The sequence below is a fragment of the Hyperolius riggenbachi genome, chromosome 9 (assembly GCF_040937935.1).
Source record: "Hyperolius riggenbachi isolate aHypRig1 chromosome 9, aHypRig1.pri, whole genome shotgun sequence".
Taxonomy (NCBI): Eukaryota; Metazoa; Chordata; class Amphibia; order Anura; family Hyperoliidae; genus Hyperolius; species Hyperolius riggenbachi.
The window spans coordinates 129,805,603-129,826,627 of NC_090654.1; the positions used below are offsets into that span (position 1 = coordinate 129,805,603).

Below are 21,025 nucleotides of genomic sequence, written 5' to 3' on the forward strand. Positions count from 1 at the left end.
AACTTTTCCATTACTTATGCCATGCCATCTAAGTGATTATATCCCCCCCCCCCCCCTCCCACCCCAGGACAAGCTAGACTTTCTGTGGGTACTATACATTTTCCAAACTTATTCTATTTTACAGCCATTTTACAGGGGAAAATAAACATACATTCAGAAAATACACTTTTTTTGTGTTTTATCCTTTCATAGTTGTAACATAACAAGTGCCTATGCTATAAAACACCTTCAAATATATGGTTCAGCTTATTTCGTTACTAGTTAAAAAGTACAGGAAAATCTTAAAATTTGAAACACATACTAGTAAGAAGTACATGTCTCCCAGAGTAAAATTTGTTTGCTTCATGCCATTCACACGTTTCTGCAGATCGTTAAGCAGGGAGTGTCACTCAACATATCTAGGTCTCACAAGGCACTGGTTGTTTCCTCTTTCTTCTCTCCATTGAGTTGAGCACCCCTACCATGACCTCACGATCAAATGAGGCTATAGAGAATGCAGACGAGTTCAGTGATAGTGACAATGATATAGATTTACTCGACATCGATTCACTGTTATGTGTGAGCGACAAAGTGGCTGTAGGAAGAGAGGATCTTACAAACTTCTTCTCAAACACAGCAGCCTCCACAGAAGCAAACAAGGAGGTAGGGGCCCGGGTCTTGGAGACCAAATTGGGGAGACTTAGCGAGCAGGAAACAAAACTTTTCTGGACAGTCACCACCCTAAAACGATACAAAGAGGACGGCATTGTAGCCAGGGGGTTTAGACGGTACTGGGAACCATCCGAGTACCGCGAGGACAAACAGTTTGTTGAAGATTGGACAGTGGCACATTTAGATCTGGCCAAGAGATTACAAAATATAGTATTGGCACGCACCACAGTCGAGTACAATAAAGTATCGGCCGACCTGAACGATACGAAGCAGAAATTTGAGATTTCGGTTACTAGAGAAAAGTTTACAGCAGCAACTTCTAAAATAGAGGATAGAATAATTAAGATCCAAGATGAAATCAAAACAAGGAAATTAAAAAAGTTTTTTCGTGATAAGGAAGACTTCGATAAAGGCAAAATTTTCAACTGGAATCCAGTCCCCTTCCCTAAAAATCCGAGAGGTCGGGGCTATTGGACCACTGACTCGGGGTCCGACAGTGACCCGGAAATAGGGAAACAACCAAAGAAGATCCCAAGGAGGAAACCTAAAAAGAACCCCAAAACTCCTAAAAAAGAGGATAAAGGAGAACTGTCGGATCCAACATGTGTAGGAGCAGTGGGCCCTTTAGAAGTAGAGTCCGACGAGGAAGGGGAAGTACACGGAGGGGGATCCTCAAAGACAGTACACTGGGAAGGGATCAAGGAGACCAAACAACCAAAAAAGAAACGGAAAGCCACGGCTTAAAGGACTTACGAGGCGAATTTTAGAAAAAATGTTAGTTACCTTATTGCAATATCAGACCTCAGGGCAGACATTCAGTGCTTCCCCTGTCAGTATCAAGGGCTCTGTTATCTAAATCCAGGGTTCATTACAGGCCCCGACCCTCTGCAGGGTCGCCTGAACTGAAGAGATATGAATTGCCGCTTTAAACAGCAATGTGAGTTATACTCGTGGCCGCCACATAGCGGCTCCCTCCCCCGCTGTGAGCCGCTGCTAGGAGGGAGCCGCTGCTAGGAGGGAGCCGCTGCTATAGTAGGCAGCCCTGCCGGTATCATTTATTTACACGCCGCGGCCTCCCTTCCCCCACCTGCCGAGCAGCCAGCACATCTACCCCCTTTTGCGGAGGAATTCTGGACGCCGTCACTGAAGAAGAGCCGCTGGCTCATATTGGGCAGAGACTCACTGAGGAACCGCTGGTGAGCCGGCTCACGTACGAGCGGAGTGCGGATAACAAAGAACCGCTGGTGAATCAGAATCTGATTCTGATTGACCAGCGGTTCTTTGTTATCCGCACTCCGCTCGTACGTGAGCCGGCTCACCAGCGGTTCCTCAGTGAGTCTCTGCTCAATATGAGCCAGCGGCTCTTCTTCAGTGACGGCGTCCAGAATTCCTCCGCAAAAGGGGGTAGATGTGCTGGCTGCTCGGCAGGTGGGGGAAGGGAGGCCGCGGCGTGTGAATAAATGATACCGGCAGGGCTGCCTACTATAGCAGCGGCTCCCTCCTAGCAGCGGCTTCCTCCTAGCAGCGGCTCACAGCGGGGGAGGGAGCCGCTATGTGGCGGCCACGAGTATAACTCACATTGCTGTTTAAAGTGGCAATTCATATCTCTTCAGTTCAGGCGACCCTGCAGAGGGTCGGGGCCTGTAATGAACCCTGGATTTAGATAACAGAGCCCTTGATACTGACAGGGAAAGCACTGATCGTCTGCCCTGAGGTCTGATATTGCAATAAGGTAACTAACATTTTTTCTAAAATTCGCCTCGTAAGTCCTTTAAGGGCTGACAGACAACAGGAAACTTTACAAGTAGTGAACATCTCAGGAGAAGTCATTCCCCAAGCTTGTATTACTCTTTTGAGCCGAGGACTCAATTTTTGCCCTACCCAGGACTTTGACATTGTAGCTTTCACCATTGATCTCTACAGATCCATACGGAAACTGGTTATCTGTCAGAAGTTTGGCGAGCGGGACAATGGGAACAAACATCAGGAGAATATACCACCTCCAAACATAAATCTCATACACCCAATGACAGCAGCCACAAAGATTGGTGAGCCGGGGTTTACCCCAAGTGCCACCAGTCAGGCAATAGAGGGTGGTTTATTGCATTCCTCTCAGATGATACAGGGTTCTACCACTAGCAACTTGGTCTCAGGGCCAATAGTGCAGTGGGATCCCACGGATGAGGAGATGGAAACCCTGTTGAATGAACTCTGGGAGGAAGGTGGGAGAATGGATTGGCCTAGTGCCCTATCTACAGGGGGACTTACTCTGGGGGACACTCAAACCTCTAGAGCATGTAGGTCAATACGACCTTTTCTGGTGACCCCAGGGTCTAGCATTGACCATTTCTTTGACGCTGTCCTGAAGGACATGAAAGCTCAAATTTATGAGCGAGCCATTCCCAATTTGAGTAATCAGGAGAGAAGGGCACTGGACTGGCTGAGGATGAACGACAGGTTGATCATAAGAGGTGCGGACAAGGGTGGAAATCTAGTTATAATGTCTGTTCAACAATACAAAATGGAGGCCGAAAGGCAACTAAATGACAGAGACACCTATTGTCCACTCTCTTGTGATCCAACCGTTCAGTATCAGACAGGCCTCAGGGCGCTCCTTAAAAGGGGTGTTGCAAGGGGGTTCCTTCCCAAGAAATTGGCGGGAGACCTTGTCCCGGCTTTTCCCAGACGACCTGTGTGGTATCACATCCCGAAACTGCACAAATCTATGACCGCACCGCCGGGACATCCCATAGTTTCAGGCTGTGGGTCTCTCACTGAGAGATTGTCCAGGTACCTGGACCACCTCCTCCACCCCCTTCTTGCAGGGGTGACCTCTTATCTGAAGGACACCCTGGAGGTTTTGCAGGATGTGGGGCGCGCCACTTGGGTCCCCGGGGACAGACTGGCTACCATTGATGTGGTCAGTCTGTACAGCAGAATTCCCCAAGACCTGGGGGTACAGGCCGTCAGGAAATTTTTGCAACGTACTAACAAAGATGAGGATTTTATTGAATTCATCTGTGAATGTTTACATTATGTGTTAACACACAATGCCTTTATGTTTGACGGCTGATGGTACCAGCAGGTGGCGGGGACAGCTATGGGGACCCCGGTGGCGTGCTCCTTTGCGAACCTCTTTTTGGGGGCGTGGGAAGAGTCTGCTGTGCACTCGGACTCCAACCCGTTCCGGGGGCACATCAGACGGTGGTCCAGGTACGTGGACGACGTCCTGGTGGTGTGGTCTGGTACCCTACTTGATTTTGAGGGATTTGTGAATTATCTTAATGACAACCAGATCAATATGCAATTCACTTCAGAAATGTTTGGGGAGGAAGAAGTGTTTCTTGACCTCAAACTCAAAGTGGATGGTGATAGAGTAATTAGTGAGGGTTATCGTAAGCCGACTGCAACAAATTCAGTCCTCCATTAGTGTTGGGCGAACACCTAGATGTTCGGGTTCGCGAGCGTTCGCCGAACATCGCCGCGATGTTTGGGTGTTCGCGCCGAACTCCGAACATAATGGAAGTCAATGGGGACCCGAACTTTCGTGCTTTGTAAAGCTTCCTTACATGCTACATACCCCAAATTTGCAGGGTATGTGCACCTTGGGAGTGGGTACAAGAGGAAAAAAAATATTTGAAAAAGAGCTTATAGTTTTTGAGAAAATTGATTGTAAAGTTTCAAAGGAAAAACTGTCTTTTAAATGTGGAAAATGTCATGTTTCTTTGCACAGGTAACATGCTTTTTGTCGCCATGCAGTCATACATGTAATACAGAGAAGAGGTTCCAGGAAAAGGGACCGGTAACGCTAACCCAGCACCAGCAGCAGCACACGTGATGGAACAGGAGGAGGCGCAGGAGGAGAAGGCCACGCTTTTTGAGACACAACAACCCAGGCCTTGCATGAGGACAAGAAGCGTGCGGATAGCATGCTTTGTACCGCCATGCAGTCATAAATGTAATAAAGATAAGAGGTTCCATAAACAGGGACCGGAAACGCTAACCCAGCAGCAGCACACGTGATGTAACAGGAGGAGGCGCAGGAGGAGAAGGCCACGCTTTGAGACACAACAACCCAGGCCTTGCAGGAGGACAAGAAGTGTGCGGATAGCATGCTTTTTTCCGCCATGCAGTCATAAATGTAATAAAGATGAGAGGTTCCATAAACAGGGACCGGCAACGCTAACCCAGCAGCAGCAGACGTGATGGAACAGGAGGAGGCGCAGGAGGAGAAGGCCACGCTTTGAGACACAACAACCCAGGCCTTGCATGAGGACAAGAAGCGTGCGGATAGCATGCTTTGTACCGCCATGCAGTCATAAATGTAATAAAGATAAGAGGTTCCATAAACAGGGACCGGAAACGCTAACCCAGCAGCAGCACACGTGATGTAACAGGAGGAGGCGCAGGAGGAGAAGGCCACGCTTTGAGACACAACAACCCAGGCCTTGCAGGAGGACAAGAAGTGTGCGGATAGCATGCTTTTTTCCGCCATGCAGTCATAAATGTAATAAAGATGAGAGGTTCAATAAACAGGGACCGGCAATGCTAACCCAGCAGCAGCAGACGTGATGGAACAGGAGGAGGCGCAGGAGGAGAAGGCCACGCTTTGAGACACAACAACCCAGGCCTTGCATGAGGACAAGAAGCATGCGGATAGCATGCTTTGTACCGCCATGCAGTCATAAATGTAATAAAGATAAGAGGTTCCATAAACAGGGACCGGCAACGCTAACCCAGCAGCAGCAGACGTGATGGAACAGGAGGAGGCGCAGGAGGAGAAGGCCACGCTTTGAGACACAACAACCCAGGCCTTGCATGAGGACAAGAAGCGTGCGGATAGCATGCTTTGTACCGCCATGCAGTCATAAATGTAATAAAGATAAGAGGTTCCATAAACAGGGACCGGAAACGCTAACCCAGCAGCAGCACACGTGATGTAACAGGAGGAGGCGCAGGAGGAGAAGGCCACGTTTTGAGACACAACAACCCAGGCCTTGCATGAGGACAAAAAGCGTGCGGATATAGCAATGCTTTTTGCCGCCATGCAGTCATAAATGTAATAAAGATGAGAGGTTCCATAAACAGGGACCGGCAACGCTAACCCAGCAGCAGCAGCAGCACACGTGATGGAACAGGAGGAGGCGCAGAAGGAGAAGGCCACGCTTTGAGACACAACAACCCAGGCCTTGCATGAGGACAAGAAGCGTGCGGATAGCATGCTTTTTACCGCCATGCAGTCATAAATGTAATAAAGATGAAAGGTTCCATAAACAGGGACCGGCAACGCTAACCCAGCAGCAGCAGACGTGATGGAACAGGAGGAGGCGCAGGAGGAGAAGGCCACGCTTTGAGACACAACAACCCAGGCCTTGCATGAGGACAAGAAGTGTGCGGATAGCATGCTTTGTACCGCCATGCAGTCATAAATGTAATAAAGATAAGAGGTTCCATAAACAGGGACCGGAAACGCTAACCCAGCAGCAGCACACGTGATGTAACAGGAGGAGGCGCAGGAGGAGAAGGCCACGCTTTGAGACACAACAACCCAGGCCTTGCATGAGGACAAAAAGCGTGCGGATATAGCAATGCTTTTTGCCGCCATGCAGTCATAAATGTAATAAAGATGAGAGGTTCAATAAACAGGGACCGGCAACGCTAACCCATCACAGATGGTCATTGTTCATGTTACTTGGTTGGGGTCCGGGAGTGTTGCATAGTCGTTTCCAATCCAGGATTGATTCATTTTAATTTGAGTCAGACGGTCTGCATTTTCTGTGGAGAGGCGGAAACGCCGATCTGTGACGATGCCTCCGAAAGCACTGAAACAGCGTTCCGACATAACGCTGGCTGCCGGGCAAGCCAGCACCTCTATTGCGTACATTGCCAGTTCGTGGCAGGTGTCTAGCTTCGATACCTAATAGTTGAAGGGTGCAGATGGATTGTTCAACACAGCTACGCCATCTGACATGTAGTCCTTGACCATCTTCTCCAGGCGATCGGTGTTGGAGGTGGATCTGCACGCTTGCTGTTCTGTGGGCTGCTGCTGCATGGGTGTCAGAAAATTTTCCCACTCCAAGGACACTGCCGATACCATTCCCTTTTGGGCACTAGCTGCGGGTTGTGTTGTTTGCTTCCCTCCTGGTCGTCCTGGGTTTGCGGAAGTCAGTCTGTCGGCGTACAACTGGCTAGAGGAGGGGGAGGATGTCAATCTCCTCTCTAAAGTCTCCACAAGGGCCTGCTGGTATTCTTCCATTTTTACCTGTCTGACTCTTTCTTCAAGCAGTTTTGGAACATTGTGTTTGTACCGTGGATCCAGAAGTGTATAAACCCAGTAATTGGTGTTGTCCAGAATGCGCACAATGCGTGGGTCGCGTTCAATGCAGTCTAGCATGAATTGAGCCATGTGTGCCAGAGTCCTGCCAGAATCCTCATCATCCTCTTGTGAGCGTTGTGATAGTTGTTGTGATGGATCATAGTTGTCACCTTCTTCCTGGTCTGCTTCTGCTGACTATTCGCGCTGAATTGTGGAAGTCCAACGTGCACCGCTCTGGCCCTCGTCAGTGGTGGCATGAAATTCCTGCTCCAACTCCAGCTGTTCCTCCTCCTCTTCTTCGTCATAGCTGCTGGGGCCAGCGTTTCCTGAGGCGGATGGCCTGATGTTGGTACCATCACGCTGATCGTTTTCTCCTTCAGATTCCCCCAGTTGCATCATGACAGCTGTTTCCTTGATTTTCAACATTGACCTCTTCAGTAAACACAGCAGTGGTATGGTAATGCTGACTGAAGAGTTGTCACTGCTCACAAGCAACGTGGACTGCTCAAAATTTTGGAGGACTTGGCAGAGGTCCAACATGTTGGCCCCATCGGATCCACAGAAGCTTGGCAGCTGTCCGGATGCGCCTCGGTACTGCGCCGTCATGTACTGGACCACTGCACTCTTCTGCTCGCAAAAGCGGGCTAGCATGTGCAGCGTAGAATTCCAGCGCGTAGGGACATCACACAGCAAGCGATGGTGGGGGAGATTGAAGCGCTCCTGCATCTTGGCGAGTGCCCCCGAAGCAGTACTGGAATTTCTACAATGTTTGGCCACTCGTCGCACCTTCAACAGAAGATCGGCCACGCCTGGGTATGTCCTCAGGAACCGCTGAACTACTAGGTTCATCACGTGCGCCAGGCAAGGGATGTGTGTCAGCTTAGCCAACCTTAAAGCGCGAATGAGATTACTCCCATTATCACACACAACCATGCCCGGTTTCAGGTCCAGCGGTGCCAGCCACAAATCCGTCTGTTCCTTTATTCCCCTCCAAATTTCCTCCCCTGTGTGCTGCTTATCCCCAAGGCAGATCAGCTTCAGCAACGCTTGCTGACGCATGCCAACAGCTGTGCTGCACTGCTTCCACGATCCTACTGCTGCTGGTGCTGGGTTAGCGTTTCCGGATGAGGTACAGCTTTGAGATGCGTTGGAGGAGAAGGAGTCAGAGAGGTAGGTGCTGCTGTTGTTATCCAGTGGGAGGGACGGCGGTGCAGCTGTTTGCGGCGTGGGCAACACCCGCACCGTAGCAGGTGAGGAATCGCTGCCAGGCTCCACAAGGTTCACCCAGTGCGCGGTAAGGGAGATGTATCGACCCTGGCCGAACGCACTCGTCCAGGTGTCAGTGGTGAGGTGAACCTTGCAGGCAACGGCATTCTTCAAGCTTCGGGTTATTTTGCTGACCACGTGCTCATGCAACTCAGGCACTGCAGAGCGCGCAAAGTGGTAGCGGCTGGGAACCACGTAACGTGGGATGGCCACTGACATCATGCCCTTGAAGCTGTTTGTCTCCACCACTCGATATGGCAGCATTTCGCAGGCCAGAAGCTTGGCTATGCTGGCTGTTACTGCCACGGCCCGGGAGTCATTTGCTGGCAATTTCCTCTTGCGATCAAACATCTCCGAGACAGACAACTGAATCGTAGGGCTGCACACTGAAGGGCTGTTGGTTGTTGTGTTTGATGAACACTGGGAGACCTCAAGAGCACTACTCCGGAAAGTGACAGTGTCAGCGTCTGATGTTTGTGAATGTTGTGAACCACGCAATGGCTGGGTTACTGCTGCTGCTGAGGCGGGTCTGGTGGTGAGTCTGGTGACCCCAAGGGAGGCAGTGTTGCTGGTACCCTGTCCTGCCACGTTTGCCCACAGAGTGGGATGTTTGGATAGCATGTGGCGGCTCATGCTGGTGGTGGAGAGGTTGTTAATACTTTTCCCCCTGCTCAGGCGGGTCTTGCACACCTTGCAAATCGCCATAGTACCATCCTCAGTGCAGTCTTCAAAGAAAGCCCAGACTTTGGAGCACCTGCCTTGCTGGCGATTTCTGTTTGCGCCTCTTTTGCCTCTCACTTGAACTTCCACGCTTGTGGTGCCTGAAATTGCGCGCCGCCTACCTTGTGGCACAAGGCGAACTCGTGCAGCAGTGGGTTCTTCAACAGACTCATCTGTGCTGCTGCTACGACGGCGATGTTCTCGTTCACAAACAAAATCTGGGTCTCTGTCCACATTGTCCATACCCTCCTCTTCCATCTCCTGAAACTCGTCATATGTCATTGTGGGGGGCCGCCGCCGTGGAGTAGAGCTCCCCAGAACAACCTCTGCGCAGCTCACTCCAACGTCGTCTTCCAGATCTTGTCGGCCGACCTCCTGCAATTGCAACCCCTCCTGCCCAACTTGCTCTGGGATTTGGGTTTCCGAGTCCTCCTCGGACTCGCCTTATATTTCAGTGCGCGGTGCCTTTTCCACAGTTAATGGTTGTGAATCTGGGCACAACATTTCTGGCTGTTCCTCCATTGACCTTTGAAAGTTTGTTGGGCTGGGAATAGCTCCTGCGAATACCCCATTGTGTCCTGAGGTAATTCATCGGACTGGTTATCTGGCAGTTGTGCGCGTGGTGTCGCTGCCAGTTGTGTCAGCTTTGTGCCCACTGGCTCCTTGTAACTGGCTGAGGACTCGGACCTCGTGCGTGATGTGCTGGTGCTGCTTAACCCACTGCTGGACACTTGAGAGGTCATCCAAGAAATTATCTGGTCCTGTTCTTTTGGATTTGTGAGGGTTGTTGTCCTGGACAACATGTGCGGTATTGAGTGGGTTTTCTTGGGTGCTCCCCTGTGGCCTGTACGTGAACCGTCAGGGGAAACACCTCTTCCCTTGCCCCTCCCTCTTTCACCGGATTTCTTCCTCATTTCACTTATCCTTAAAGTACACGCTGACTGGCAGCAGTACAGTGGCAGTACAGAAATGCTATACAGTGGTGGGTGAGCGGTGTACCACTATTCCCAGCAGCGACACAGAGCACAATGCTATACAGTGGCGGGTGAGCGGTGTACTACTGTTCCCAGCAGACACAGAGTGGCAGTAAACACAATGCTATATAGTGTGGCTGAGCAAGGTACACAGAGTGGCAGTAAACACAATGCTATATAGTGTGGCTGAGCGAGCGGTGTACTACTATTCCCAGCAGACACAGAGTGGCAGTAAACAGAATGCTATATAGTGTGGCTGAGCGAGGTACACAGAGTGGCAGTAAACACAATGCTATATAGTGTGGCTGAGCGAGCGGTTTACTACTATTCCCAGCAGACACAGAGTGGCAGTAAACAGAATGCTATATAGTGTGGCTGAGCGAGGTACACAGAGTGGCAGTAAACAGAATTCTATATAGTGTGGCTGAGCGAGCGGTGTACTACTATTCCCAGCAGACACAGAACAGTAAACAGAATGCTATATAGTGTGGCTGAGCGGTGTACCACTATTCCCAGCAGCGACACAGAGCACAATGCTGTACAGTGGCGGGTGAGCGGTGTACCACTATTCCCAGCAGCGACACAGAGCACAATGCTGTACAGTGGCGGGTGAGTGGTGTACTACTATTCCCAGCAGACACAGAGTGGCAGTAAACAGAATGCTATATAGTGTGGCTGAGCGAGGTACACAGAGTGGCAGTAAACAGAATGCTATATAGTGTGGCTGAGCGAGCGGTGTACTACTATTCCCAGCAGCGACACAATGACTGGGGGGACCCTGGCTAGCGTGGCTGGAGCGCGAACTACCCTGCCTGCCTACCCAAAGCTAAACCCACAGACAAATGGCGGAGATATGACGTGGTTCGGGTATTTATTTACCCGAACCACGTGACAGTTCGGCCAATCAGAGCGCGTTTGGGTCCGAACCACGTGACCCGTTCGGCCAATCACAGCGCTAGCCGAACGTTCGGGGAACGTTCGGCCATGCGCTCTTAGTTCGGCCATGTGGCCGAACGGTTTGGCCGAACACCATCAGGTGTTCGGCCGAACTCGAACATCACCCGAACAGGGTGATGTTCTGCAGAACCCGAACAGTGGCGAACACTGTTCGCCCAACACTATCCTCCATGCAAAGAGCTTCCACCCCAGACACGTGGTGGAGGCTATTCCATATGGCCAATATCTACGCCTGAGGAGGAACAATCAGTTGCAGTCGACTTTTGATCAACAGTCAACAGAGTTGACGACCAGATTTGTTAAAAGGGGCTACGACCCACAATTGTTGATTAAGGCGAGAGGTCAAGCTGCTGAGAAAGACAGAGCAACCCTGTTGGAGGGCAGAATGGTGTGAGGCAAGAAAGAGAATAAGATGGTGTTCACATTTGATTACAGCCCGATGGCCAGTAAGATCAGGGAAAGTATTTTCAACCACTGGGGTATGATACAACAGGATCCCGAATTGATGGGCAAGGTTGAACAACCCCCAAGGGTGGTATTTAGAAGGGCTCCAACCCTAGGTAATTTCCTGACAAAAAGTGAATTTGTGTCACCCAAACAATCTACCTGGTTAGATCGATGTGCCACCAAAGGTAACTTTAGGTGTGGGTATTGCAAGTTTTGCCCCAAAATTGTCACACAGAGAGTTATTGATGTAGGTGGAGTTGAGTTCCGGGCGAAGGGACTTTATACATGTCAAACAGATCATGTGGTCTATGTGTTGTTTGCCCATGTAAGAGATACTACATAGGGCAAACAACTCGACCAGTGAAGAAACGATTTGGGGAACACATTAGTGTGATCAAGGCTGGGAAGAGTTGCACCAGACTAGTCTCCCATATGAAAGAGGTACATGGGGGAGAAAGTCATGGTTTGAGGTTTACAGTTTTGGAAAAGGTTGAGGCCCCCAGAAGAGGGGGAGATAGGGAGAGATCACTCCTCAGAAGGGAGACATGCATAATTTTGCGTACTGAAGCCATGGGACCAGCAGGTCTGAACGACAAAATTGAATTAGCATGCATGTTAGATCCTTAGTCGGAGTCACCTTTACAAGTCCTGTTAATGTGATGGGCGCATGGATTGGGGATAGAAATTAAATACATGAATGGAGTATCGATTTACTGTCCTGTATATTGTCCAGGTCCTAATGATGTTGGTACGTTGGATTTGGATTTACGGTGCCTTTTAAAGTCCTCTTCTTCTAGTGACCCCTTTTTGGTTTAATGATCCTCGCCATCCAGTCATGAGAAGGTTTAATATCTGTAGGTGTATCTAGGGTATGTACTGTAGCTTTAAAGTTATTGCGGACTGTAGTTAGGTCTCATTTTCCCAGGTCTTATGTGTTTTTAAATGGGTTCCTTTTTAACTCACTATTGTGTTCACTAAGTCACATAACACGGATTTCCAGGAGGGATGCGGAACCGGATGTGTTGCATCTGATTGTACAGTAAGAAATGTTCTAATTGAATTGACATGTTGTTTACCCGTTGCTTGGACACCCTGTTAAAATGTATACAGAGTGAATACGTTGCCATGTGTGGGGTGGAGCTGGCGACAATAGTCGCTTACTACTGGCGGGTGGGATAGAGGCTGAGATTCCCTGCCCTTTGCCGCCCCCCACCCGCAACGAACCATGGGTAATGTAGTCCTTCCGGCCTGATGACGCACATCCGTGTCTCCGGCAATCCCTCCCTTTGATCTTTCCAAGCATAGGCGGACGTGACATCCGGAGGAGGCGGGGTTTTCTCCCGCATATACCGGATGCTCACAGCCCGCCTCGGTAATAGGAGCGCAGCGTGACCAAGCGTCTAGTAAGACGCGAAACGGCCGTCGCAAGCCCCGACTGATACCTGGCACCCCCACCTCCAACTCACCACCACCATCACATTGATGTTCAGCTGACAGCACCAATGGTATGTGACTTGTCATAACCAATAAACACTGCCATGCAATTGAAGACGAAAGGTGCCCGGATGTCTTTTTTCTTTCTCTCCCTGATTTGAATCAACAGTCTCTTTTCGTGCTGTGATCCGAGGAGCACACGTCTGTGCAGGTGGATTCAAGGTCACCGGAGGAAGGGTGAAAGATATATTTGTTTGCTTCATGCCATTCACACGTTTCTGCAGATCGTTAAGAAGGGAGTGTCACTCAACATATCTAGGTCTCACAAGGTACTCCCAGAGTAAAATGACAGGTTTTGGGCTAGTCCATCTCTCCATAGGGGATTCTCAGCATGGCCTTTATTCTTTATAAAGACATTCCCTGAAAATGATTTATACAAAGATGATGGCCAGCCTCCCTGCTCGCTGCACACTATTTTGGCACTTGGACGGAGCAACTGCCATTCACTAAGCGCATTTAAAAATAATGAAAACCCTGAGAACCCCCTATGAGAAGATGGGCTAGCCCAAAACCTGTCAGTAATGTCAGATTTTTACTACTTACTGTAAGTGACAGCAACATAGGAGAAAAGTAATTTATGGCTCATTTTACTCTGGCAGAAATGTACTTCTTATTTGTATGTGTTTTAAATTTTAAGATTTTCGTGACAGTTCCTCTTTAAAACCACTTGAGGACCACAGTAATAAACCCCCCTAAAGACCAGGCTATTTCTTTCATAATTGGCCACTGCAGCTTTAAGGCCAAGCTGCAGGGCCGCACAACACAGCACACAAGTGATTCCCCCCCCCCCTTTTCTCCCCACCAACAGAGCTCTCTTTTGGTGGGGTCTGATCGCCCCCCCCCCCCCTTGTGTTTATTTACTTTTTAATATTTTAATAAATATTTATAATTCATATTTTTGTTAATGTTTTTTACTATTTCTGTTTTGTTTTTTTTAGCAATCCCCTCCCTCCCCCCAGCCGGCCAATCACACGATCGGCTGTCATAGGCTTCTGCCTATGAGAGCCAATCACTCTCTTGTCCCCCAGGGGGATAGCCATGTCACATGGCTATCCCCAGTACAGCGCTGCTGCTGATTGCATCGCTGTAGTACATGTAAAGATGGCGGTTTCACCGTCTAACAGTCTCCTCTGAGGTGCTATTCGTGACCTTGAGACTATACTGTGGTCTACTCCTCTCTGTTATTGCCTGAGGAAGCGGGAATATACCTGCGAAATGCATTGCATTGTATGTTGGAGTATATAAATACATTTTTCTGTGTGAAAATCGACAGTTTCTTGTCTACTTCGGGGAAGTAAGTCCACCACTACCTCCCGAAGAATTTTATAGTTTTTAAGTACATTTGATCCTTTTGGCGCCTCTGTTCTCTTTTACGGTAAATTTTTCTAAGTCTGCATTCTAAATTTTACAATTTTTCGTGATAATTGTCCTTTAACCTCCCTGGCAGTAACCCTAAGCTCAGCTCGGGGTAGGAAAATATAGCCAGGAGTGGTAATCACGAGCTCAGGGTAGCTACAATTGCTGCTGCACATCCTTACCTGGGTCCTGCGCGATCGGCGCTGTCCAGTGGGAATCAAGGCTCCCATTGCTGGCAACCGGAATCCTCTCTTTTTCCTGGATCCCGATAGCCAATCAGTGGCGGTACGGTGGTGTGGCGGTACGGAGCAGTGTGACATCATCGGGGCGGCGCTTAATTTTAAAGTGGAAATAAAGAAGAAATGCACCCTATATGTTATGGAGAGAGTTTAGCCTGTCTAATCCTACCTCTGACCGGATCTCTTGCGCAGCATAGAAGGTAAACAAAGAGAAATGCACCAGGTATGTATGGAGTGAGTTTAGCCTGTCTAATTCCCCCACTGGACACGATCTCTTGCACAGGACAGAAGATAGCAGAGAGAAATGCACCCTGTATGTATGTAGAGAGTTTAGCCTGTCTAATTACTCCTCATTTGTCTCTAACCACAAGTTGTAATTTGATCTCTCCCCTGTGTCACATAACTGCCATGGCAGAGATTGCAGATAAACTCATTTGAAAGCACAGGATGTCAATTTAGCCATTTTGATCCCAACTGCTTCTGAGCTAGGTGCTTCTGCTGATCTGCCTTACTGTTGCTGATTTTTGCCTGGATTTTGACTACTCACTGCCTGCTGCCTGCAGCAACCTTAGCCTAGAATTTGACTGCTCTCTGCCTGCTGCCTGCACCGACCTATGACTGAATTTGACTACTCTCTGGCTGCTGCCTGCACCGAACACTGCGTGGGTTTAACTACTCGCTGCCTGCTGCCTGCATCAACCTCTGCCTGGATTTTGACTATTCTCTACCTGCCGCCTGCACTGACCTCTGCCTGGATTTTGACTAACCTCTGCCTGCCACCTAAGACTGATAGCAAAGGGAAAGAAAAGTCTGAAAGGAAGAACACTTCTACTGCCCTGATTATGATCTCACCAGTGGCGGACACAGCCAGCAGTGGGCCCCTGTGCAAAATTGTAATTGTGGGCCCCCTACGACCTGCAGCGCGCGTAGCGCGCCGCGGCAAAATATGGGTGTGGCTGCGCCAAAAAATAGGTGTGGATAGAACCTGCGGCGCGTAGCACCGCGGCAAAAAAAAATGGGCGTGGCAATGACTGGATGAGGGCGGAGCTAACTAACTTAAAGCGAACCCGGGGTGAGGGTTTATTTCCTTTTAAACAATACTCGTTGCCTGCTGGCCCTGCTGATCTATTTGGCTGCAGTAATAAACTGAATTACACCAGCAACAAGCATGCAGCTAATCTTCTCAGTTCTGACAATATTGTCAGAAACCCCTGACCTGCTGCATGCTTGTTCAGGGTCTATGGTTGAAAGAATAAGAGGCAGAGGACCAGCACGGCAGCCAGGCAACTGGTATTGCTTAAAAGGAGAGAAATATGGCAGCCTCAAGATTATTCTCACCTCAGGTTCCCTTGAAAAATGCAACGCAAAGACAGTGGGCCCAAGTTTTGGTGACCCTTTCCCCAGAAAATTCACATAATTGTGCAGGTTTTCTCAAGAAAATACACATCATGTCGGCTGATATGCCCAGAAAATACGTGCAATCAAGTCGGCAGATATGCCCAGAAAATACGTGCAATCAAGTCGGCAGATATGCCCAGAAAATACGTGCAATCAAGTCGGCAGATATGCCCAGAAAATACGTGCAATCATGTCGGCAGATATGCCCAGAAAATACGTGCAATCATGTCGGCAGATATGCCCAGAAAATACGTGCAATCATGTCGGCAGATATGCCCAGAAAATACGTGCAATCAAGTCGGCAGATATGCCCAGAAAATACGTGCAATCAAGTCGGCAGATATGCCCAGAAAATACGTGCAATCAAGTCGGCAGATATGCCCAGAAAATACGTGCAATCATGTCAGCAGATATGCCCAGAAAATACATGCAATCATGTCGGCAGATTTGCGCAGAAAATACATGCAATCATGTGGCAGACCTGCCCAGAACATACACCTGCTAATATAAATAAAAAAACAAAAACCATTTACTCACCTGCAGCAGCAGACCTCCTGTCCCAGCCTCCATCCGGCGCGCAGCTCCCATGGGTGGTTGGGTGGATAGGTAGCCTGGTGGGTGGGTGAGTGGGTGGGTGGGTAGGTAGCCTGGTGGGTGGGTTGGTAACTAGCCCGGTAGGTAGCCGGGTGGGTGGTTAGGTAGGTAGCCGGGTGGGTGGTTAGGTAGGTAGCTGGGTGGGTGGGTAGGTAGGTAGCCGGGTGGGTGGTTAGGTAGGTAGCCGGGTGGGTAGGTAGGTAGGAAGCCTGATGGGTGGTTAGGTAGCCGAGTGGGTGGGTAGGTAGGTAGGAAGCCTGGTGGGTGGGTAGGTAGCCGGGTGGGTAGGTAGGAAGCCTGGTGGGTGGGTAGGTAGCCAGGTGGGTAGGTAGGTAGGTAGCCGGGTGGGTAGGTAGGTAGGTAGCCGGGTGGGTAGGTAGCCATTAGGTAGGAAGCCTGGTGGGTGGTTAGGTAGCCGGGTGGGTAGGTAGGTAGGAAGCCTGGTGGGTGGGTAGGTAGCCGGGTGGGTAGGTAGGAAGCCTGGTGGGTAGATAGGTAGCCGGGTAGGTAGGTAGCCGGGTGGGTAGGTAGCCGGGTGGGTGGTTAGGTAGGTAGCCAGGTGGGTGGTTAGGTAGGTAGCCGGGTGGGTGGGTAGGTAGCCAGGTGGGTAGGTGGTTAGGTAGCCGGATGGGTAGGTAGCCGGGTGGGTAGGTAGCCGGGTGGGTGGGTAGGTAGGTAGGTAGCCGGGTGGGTAGGTAGCCAGGTGGGTGGTTAGGTAGGTAGCCGGGGGTGGGTAGGTAGGTAGGAAGCCTGGTGGGTGGTTAGGTAGCCAGGTGGGTGGTTAGGTAGGTAGCCGGGTGGGTAGGTAGGTAGGAAGCCTGGTGGGTGGTTAGGTAGCCGGGTGGGTAGGTAGGTAGGAAGCCTGGTGGGTGGGTAGGTAGCCGGGTGGGTGGGTAGGTAGGAAGCCTGGTGGGTGGGTGGGTAGGTAGCCGGGTAAGTAGGTGGTTAGGTAGCCGGGTGGGTGGGTAGGTAGGAAGCCAGGTGGGTGGGTAGGAAGCCTGGTGGGTGGTTAGGTAACCGGGTGGGTAGGTAGGAAGGAAGCCGGGTGGGTAGGCAGGTAGCCCTTTGAGTATCCGGGTGGGGGGCCCGACTCCCATCCTCCCTCCCTTCCTCACCTTGGAGGGCCCACTTCCCGATATGCGCGGCGGGAGAGCGAGTGAGCGGCAAATGCAGGAAGTCTTCAGGGCTCCAGGCAGACGCTAGAGGCCCAGCCGCTTAGACTCCAATATGTCGCCAACTCTGTCGACATATTGGAGACCAAGCGGCTGCCGGCGGAGCCCTCTAGCGTCTGCCTGGAGACCCGGATTTGCCGCTCGCCGCGCATACCGGGAGGGGGGCCCCCCGAGGTGAGGGAGGGACGGAGGATAGGAGTCGGGGCCCCCGGGGGAAAAAAAAAATATATATATATAAAAAAACACAAAAAAAACTTAATGGGCCCCTGAGGAAAACGGAACTTCAGGGGCCCTCGTGCGGCGGCACGGCCTGCACGGCCGTATGTCCGCCACTGGATCTCACCCACTGTGCCATTCCCTTTCCACAAAAAGAAGGAATGACTAGCACCTCAGCCTTTTGTAAATGACCGGCAGCAAAAATGTAAAAAGGCTTCCATAGGCTCACATACACTGTGCATCCGCGATAGCATAACCTTCCATCAATAAAGAAAAAATAGAGAAGGCGGGCACCAGTGCTTGTGTTGCCATAAAACACTCTATTGCACATGTGGTAGATTCTATATAGGGATGACCACCAGGGAGATGAGAGAAAGGCTCCAGGAACATAAAAGGTCAATTGGTTCAGGACATGGTTGTCCGAGGGTGATTGAACATTTTAATGAGATTCATGGTGGAGATGTCTCAGCAATGAAAATTGTGGGTCTATGTACTGTGAAACCCCTAGCTAGGGGTGGGAATAGAGTTAAGATGCTTCTGCAGAGGGAGGCGAGAGTTATTGCTGTGACAAATGCAGTAGGGAATTTAGGATTAAATGATAAAAATGAGTTAAGTTGCTTTCTGGAGCCCTATTGACTCTCTCTGGTTGTCATCCATGTTTGATTTTTGTTTTTGATATTGATTTATGGACTGGTTTATTGTATGGTGTCTGTATATACAGTGGCAGTAGAATTAGACTATATGCCTTGCCTCTCTGGGTTACCCTGTCTTCTTCTCTTTTTCCTCTCTCACTCCCCTATATGGGATCTTATAGTGGAATATGGGGAAGGTTACTGTATGATATAATGCATGCTCCCCGGATCTTCTGCACTAGTTTCTGTGCTCTATTTTAAACGCTAGTGGTGGTTGGTCTGTTAGATGCTGTGCCCGCTTACACTTAGTGTTGGGCGAACATCTAGATGTTCGGGTTCGGGCCGAACAGGCCGAACATGGCCGCGATGTTCGGGTGTTCGACCCGAACTCCGAACATAATGGAAGTCAATGGGGACCCGAACTTTTGTGGTTTGTAAAGCCTCCTTACATGCTACATACCCCAAATTTACAGGGTATGTGCACCTTGGGAGTGGGTACAAGAGGAAAAAAAAATTTAGCAAAAAGAGCTTATAGTTTTTGAGAAAATCGATTTTAAAGTTTCAAAGGGAAAACTGTCTTTTAAATGCGGGAAATGTCTGTTTTCTTTGCACAGGTAACATGCTTTTTGTCGGCATGCAGTCATAAATGTAATACATATAAGAGGTTTCAGGAAAAGGGACCGGTAATGCTAATCCAGCAGCAGCACACGTGATGGAACAGGAGGAGGGTGGCGCAGGAGGAGAAGGCCACGCTTTGAGACACAACAACCCAGGCCTTGCATGAGGACAAGAAGCGTGCGGATAGCATGCTTTGTACCACCATGCAGTCATAAATGTAATAAAGATAAGTGGTTCAATAAACAGGGACCACGCGGCAACGCTAACCCAGCAGCAGCACACGTGATGGAACAGGAGGAGGCGCAGGAGGAGAAGGCCACGCTTTGTGAGACACAACAACCCAGGCCTTGCATGAGGACAAAAAGCGTGCGGATAGCATGCTTTGTACCGCCATGTAGTCATAAATGTAATAAAGATAAGAGGTTCAATAAACAGGGACCACGCGGCAACGCTAACCCAGCAGCAGCAGCAGCAGCAGCACACGTGATGGAACAGGAGGAGGCGCAGGAGGAGAAGGCCACGCTTTGTGAGACACAACAACCCAGGCCTTGCATGAGGACAAGAAGCGTGCGGATAGCATGCTTTGTACCACCATGCAGTCATAAATGTAATAAAGATAAGTGGTTCAATAAACAGGGACCACGCGGCAACGCTAACCCAGCAGCAGCACACGTGATGGAACAGGAGGAGGCGCAGGAGGAGAAGGCCACGCTTTGTGAGACACAACAACCCAGGCCTTGCATGAGGACAAAAAGCGTGCGGATAGCATGCTTTGTACCGCCATGTAGTCATAAATGTAATAAAGATAAGAGGTTCAATAAACAGGGACCACGCGGCAACGCTAACCCAGCAGCAGCAGCAGCAGCAGCACACGTGATGGAACAGGAGGAGGCGCAGGAGGAGAAGGCCACGCTTTGTGAGACACAACAACCCAGGCCTTGCATGAGGACAAAAAGCGTGCGGATAGCATGCTTTGTACCGCCATGTAGTCATAAATGTAATAAAGATAAGAGGTTCAATAAACAGGGACCACGCGGCAACGCTAACCCAGCAGCAGCAGCAGCAGCAGCACACGTGATGGAACAGGAGGAGGCGCAGGAGGAGAAGGCCACGCTTTGTGAGACACAACAACCCAGGCCTTGCATGAGGACAAAAAGCGTGCGGATATAGCAGCAATGCTTTTTGCCGCCATGCAGTCATAAATGTAATACAGATGAGAGGTTCAATAAACAGGGACCGGAAACGCTAAACCATCCCAGATGTTCATCGGTCATGTTACTTGGTTGGGGTCCAGGAGTGTTGCGTAGTCGTTTCCAATCCAGGATTGATTCATTTTAATTTGAGTCAGACGGTCTGCATTTTCTGTGGAGAGGCGGATACGCCGATCTGTGATGATGCCTCCGGCAGCACTGAAACAGCGTTCCGACATAACGCTGGCTGCCGGGCAAGCCAGCACCTCTATTGCGTACATTGCCAGTTCGTGCCAGGTGTCTAGCTTCATGCCCGGTTTCAGGTCCAGCGGTGCCAGCCACAAATCCGTCTGTTCCTTTATTCCCCTCCAAATTTCCTCCCCTGTGTGCTGCTTATCCCCAAGGCAGATCAGCTTCAGCAACGCTTGCTGACGCATGCCAACAGCTGTGCTGCACTGCTTCCACGATCCTACTGCTGCTGGTGCTGGGTTAGCATTTCCGGATGAGGTACAGCTTTGAGATGCGTTGGAGGAGAAGGAGTCAGAGAGGTAGGTGCTGCTGTTGTTATCCAGCTGTTTGCGGCGTGGGCAACACCCGCGCCGTAGCAGGTGAGGAATCGCTGCCAGGCTCCACAAGGTTCACCCAGTGCGCGGTAAGGGAGATGTATCGACCCTGGCCGAACGCACTCGTCCAGGTGTCAGTGGTGAGGTGAACCTTGCAGGCAACGGCATTCTTCAAGCTTCGGGTTATTTAGCTGACCACGTGCTCATGCAACTCAGGCACTG

General features: G+C 50.1%; 1 protein-coding gene across 8 annotated transcripts in view; it reads right to left on the minus strand.

Moving 5' to 3' along the window:
* The window catches only part of LOC137532689 (T-lymphocyte surface antigen Ly-9-like), an 883,190-nt gene that overhangs the window by 283,362 nt on the left and 578,803 nt on the right, over positions 1-21,025 (minus strand). The window lies entirely within an intron of this gene.